Source organism: Tenrec ecaudatus, unplaced genomic scaffold (genome assembly GCF_050624435.1).
Source record: "Tenrec ecaudatus isolate mTenEca1 unplaced genomic scaffold, mTenEca1.hap1 Scaffold_555, whole genome shotgun sequence".
NCBI classification, from domain to species: Eukaryota; Metazoa; Chordata; class Mammalia; order Afrosoricida; family Tenrecidae; genus Tenrec; species Tenrec ecaudatus.
In genome coordinates this window covers 1,645,295-1,650,606 of record NW_027459467.1, presented here as the reverse complement: position 1 = coordinate 1,650,606, position 5,312 = coordinate 1,645,295, and positions in this window count along the sequence as shown.

The following is a 5,312-nucleotide window of genomic DNA, read 5'->3' as shown; positions in this document are numbered from 1 at the left end:
TCTCCGCTGTCCTACGTCTACGTTCCTAAAATTTACTCTGCGGTTTCTGATGATCCTGCCTTACGAACGGCCACCATTCACCGTTCTCCTTACACTCGTGCGTCTCCATCGGCCTTAAAAGAAAGGGAGGACACGCAACTGCTGGCAGGTAAATTCAGCAAAGTTTGTCTCAACACAAAAAAGACAGCTCTGTGGTGACCCGTCTTCCACGGTAAAACATTTCCTAGCGAATAAGGAATCTTCCCATGGCAATGACAATATGAGAGAATTGCCACCGATGGATTTGCCGCTGTGCCTACACATCATCTTGAGGCCATACAGTAGTGAAGCACGGGATCCCAGGCGCTTCACCCTTTACCCTAGACCAGTGAAACACTGTCTCTAAACATGCCCACATGCCTGTATCTGTGCCCGTTTAAAGTTAACGCTAAACCGAAATCTTCTGTCCCACTATTTTGCAGCATTTTAAAGAAGTACACTGGGAAAGATTTTTCTGCAAGGAAGGAACTGCAGGCGGCCTGGCTGAAATGAGAATATCATGCTGCACGAGCTCTTTGCCCTCAGATGTAGAAGTGTCATCAGTGGGCATCATAGAGAAACGGGACTTTAATAAGTGATCATCAACCTCTGTGAATTCCCTTTGTTCTAGACGCCTGAAATAAAGAGTTGTCCTGAGTCACATAAACCTCCACCGAGTGGTCTTCATGTGGCGCGGGAACATGCCGGTATAAGAGAATTCCGAAGAAGGCTGAACGTCCACAATTGAATGGTCATTGCCAGAAATGAAGTGGCAGCCGGATCAGACTGGGAAACTTCAGCTTCCATTAGACAATGAAGATGTGAGAATCTGGTACGTCCACAATTCACGGTTTCCTTAGATCCACGAAATTCCGTGTTGAATTTTAGTCAGAAAATGAAAACTCCGGAGCCGCTGTCCAGCAGGCCCGTGTCTAGCTCCCAGAGGCACACTGGTGCTCCTCTAGAATTTGGATAAAAATCGTTTTCACTGGAATAAAGAACCTTGATCAAGCCAGGTGGGTCTTGACAATCGAAATTGCTGCGTTTGCCCGGTATACTGACAAGAACCCACCTGTGCTAGTCCATGGCGTATTCAGCACAGGAATCTGCATCGATTGAGCCAAGACAAAGGAAAGCTCAGGGAGGCAGCACCCGTGTAGAAAAGCTTTTGTACTTCAAAGATGAGGCCAATGAGGTGAAAGGACAAAGCCATGGCAAACAGTTTTCATCATCGGCAGAATTTCACGGAGCAATATTGCTGGGAGAGAAAAGGCACCACCTGAGGGAGGCACGCTCAACAAAACTACCTAGGGCAGGAGCCGGCTTGCCCCCAGGCACTAGGCGTGTCAGGCCTCAGCATTGTAAGGAGAGTTCACTGAAGTCCCTGAGTGAAGTTTTCTCCGCTGTCCTACGTCTACGTTCCTAAAATTTACTCTGCGGTTTCTGATGATCCTGCCTTACGAACGGCCACCATTCACCGTTCTCCTTACACTCGTGCGTCTCCATCGGCCTTAAAAGAAAGGGAGGACACGCAACTGCTGGCAGGTAAATTCAGCAATGTTTGTCTCAACACAAAAGAGACAGCTCTGTGGTGACCCGTCTTCCACGGTAAAACATTTCCTAGCGAATAAGGAATCTTCCCATCCCAATGACAATATGAGAGAATTGCCACCGATGGATTTGCCGCTGTGCCTACACATCATCTTGAGGCCATACAGTAGTGAAGCACGGGAACCCAGGCGCTTCACCCTTTACCCTAGACCAGTGAAACACTGTCTCTAAACATGCCCACATGCCTGTATCTGTGCCCGTTTAAAGTTAACGCTAAACCGAAATCTTCTGTCCCACTATTTTGCAGCATTTTAAAGAAGTACACTGGGAAAGATTTTTCTGCAAGGAAGGAACTGCAGGCGGCCTGGCTGAAATGAGAATATCATGCTGCACGAGCTCTTTGCCCTCAGATGTAGAAGTGTCATCAGTGGGCATCATAGAGAAACGGGACTTTAATAAGTGATCATCAACCTCTGTGAATTCCCTTTGTTCTAGACGCCTGAAATAAAGAGTTGTCCTGAGTCACATAAACCTCCACCGAGTGGTCTTCATGTGGCGCGGGAACATGACGGTATAAGAGAATTCCGAAGAAGGCTGAACGTCCACAATTGAATGGTCATTGCCAGAAATGAAGTGGCAGCCGGATCAGACTGGGAAACTTCAGCTTCCATTAGACAATGAAGATGTGAGAATCTGGTACGTCCACAATTCACGGTTTCCTTAGATCCATGAAATTCCGTGTTGAATTTTAGTCAGAAAATGAAAACTCCGGAGCCGCTGTTCAGCAGGCCCGGGTCTAGCTCCCAGAGGCACACTGGTGCTCCTCTAGAATTTGGATAAAAATCGTTTTCACTGGAATAAAGAACCTTGATCAAGCCAGGTGGGTCTTGACAATCGAAATTGCTGCGTTTGCCCGGTATACTGACAAGAACCCACCTGTGCTAGTCCATGGCGTATTCAGCACAGGAATCTGCATCGATTGAGCCAAGACAAAGGAAAGCTCAGGGAGGCAGCACCCGTGTAGAAAAGCATTTGTACTTCAAAGATGAGGCCAATGAGGTGAAAGGACAAAGCCATGGCAAACAGTTTTCATCATCGGCAGAATTTCACGGAGCAATATTGCTGGGAGAGAAAAGGCACCACCTGAGGGAGGCACGCTCAACAAAACTACCTAGGGCAGGAGCCGGCTTGCCCCCAGGCACTAGGCGTGTCAGGCCTCAGCATTGTAAGGAGAGTTCACTGAAGTCCCTGAGTGAAGTTTTCTCCGCTGTCCTACGTCTACGTTCCTAAAATTTACTCTGCGGTTTCTGATGATCCTGCCTTACGAACGGCCACCATTCACCGTTCTCCTTACACTCGTGCGTCTCCATCGGCCTTAAAAGAAAGGGAGGACACGCAACTGCTGGCAGGTAAATTCAGCAAAGTTTGTCTCAACACAAAAGAGACAGCTCTGTGGTGACCCGTCTTCCACGGTAAAACATTTCCTAGCGAATAAGGAATCTTCCCATGGCAATGACAATATGAGAGAATTGCCACCGATGGATTTGCCGCTGTGCCTACACATCATCTTGAGGCCATACAGTAGTGAAGCACGGGATCCCAGGCGCTTCACCCTTTACCCTAGACCAGTGAAACACTGTCTCTAAACATGCCCACATGCCTGTATCTGTGCCCGTTTAAAGTTAACGCTAAACCGAAATCTTCTGTCCCACTATTTTGCAGCATTTTAAAGAAGTACACTGGGAAAGATTTTTCTGCAAGGAAGGAACTGCAGGCGGCCTGCCTGAAATGAGAATATCATGCTGCACGAGCTCTTTGCCCTCAGATGTAGAAGTGTCATCAGTGGGCATCATAGAGAAACGGGACTTTAATAAGTGATCATCAACCTCTGTGAATTCCCTTTGTTCTAGACGCCTGAAATAAAGAGTTGTCCTGAGTCACATAAACCTCCACCGAGTGGTCTTCATGTGGCGCGGGAACATGCCGGTATAAGAGAATTCCGAAGAAGGCTGAACGTCCACAATTGAATGGTCATTGCCAGAAATGAAGTGGCAGCCGGATCAGACTGGGAAACTTCAGCTTCCATTAGACAATGAAGATGTGAGAATCTGGTACGTCCACAATTCACGGTTTCCTTAGATCCACGAAATTCCGTGTTGAATTTTAGTCAGAAAATGAAAACTCCGGAGCCGCTGTCCAGCAGGCCCGGGTCTAGCTCCCAGAGGCACACTGGTGCTCCTCTAGAATTTGGATAAAAATCGTTTTCACTGGAATAAAGAACCTTGATCAAGCCAGGTGGGTCTTGACAATCGAAATTGCTGCGTTTGCCCGGTATACTGACAAGAACCCACCTGTGCTAGTCCATGGCGTATTCAGCACAGGAATCTGCATCGATTGAGCCAAGACAAAGGAAAGCTCAGGGACGCAGCACCCGTGTAGAAAAGCATTTGTACTTCAAAGATGAGGCCAATGAGGTGAAAGGACAAAGCCATGGCAAACAGTTTTCATCATCGGCAGAATTTCACGGAGCAATATTGCTGGGAGAGAAAAGGCACCACCTGAGGGAGGCACGCTCAACAAAACTACCTAGGGCAGGAGCCGGCTTGCCCCCAGGCACTAGGCGTGTCAGGCCTCAGCATTGTAAGGAGAGTTCACTGAAGTCCCTGAGTGAAGTTTTCTCCGCTGTCCTACGTCTACGTTCCTAAAATTTACTCTGCGGTTTCTGATGATCCTGCCTTACGAACGGCCACCATTCACCGTTCTCCTTACACTCGTGCGTCTCCATCGGCCTTAAAAGAAAGGGAGGACACGCAACTGCTGGCAGGTAAATTCAGCAAAGTTTGTCTCAACACAAAAAAGACAGCTCTGTGGTGACCCGTCTTCCACGGTAAAACATTTCCTAGCGAATAAGGAATCTTCCCATGGCAATGACAATATGAGAGAATTGCCACCGATGGATTTGCCGCTGTGCCTACACATCATCTTGAGGCCATACAGTAGTGAAGCACGGGATCCCAGGCGCTTCACCCTTTACCGTAGACCAGTGAAACACTGTCTCTAAACATGCCCACATGCCTGTATCTGTGCCCGTTTAAAGTTAACGCTAAACCGAAATCTTCTGTCCCACTATTTTGCAGCATTTTAAAGAAGTACACTGGGAAAGATTTTTCTGCAAGGAAGGAACTGCAGGCGGCCTGCCTGAAATGAGAATATCATGCTGCACGAGCTCTTTGCCCTCAGATGTAGAAGTGTCATCAGTGGGCATCATAGAGAAACGGGACTTTAATAAGTAATCATCAACCTCTGTGAATTCCCTTTGTTCTAGACGCCTGAAATAAAGAGTTGTCCTGAGTCAAATAAACCTCCACCGAGTGGTCTTCATGTGGCGCGGGAACATGACGGTATAAGAGAATTCCAAAGAAGGCTGAACGTCCACAATGGAATGGTCATTGCCAGAAATGAAGTGGCAGCCGGATCAGACTGGGAAACTTCAGCTTCCATTAGACAATGAAGATGTGAGAATCTGGTACGTCCACAATTCACGGTTTCCTTAGATCCACGAAATTCCGTGTTGAATTTTAGTCAGAAAATGAAAACTCCGGAGCCGCTGTCCAGCAGGCCCGGGTCTAGCTCCCAGAGGCACACTGGTGCTCCTCTAGAATTTGGATAAAAATCGTTTTCACTGGAATAAAGAACCTTGATCAAGCCAGGTGGGTCTTGACAATCGAAATTGCTGCGTTTGC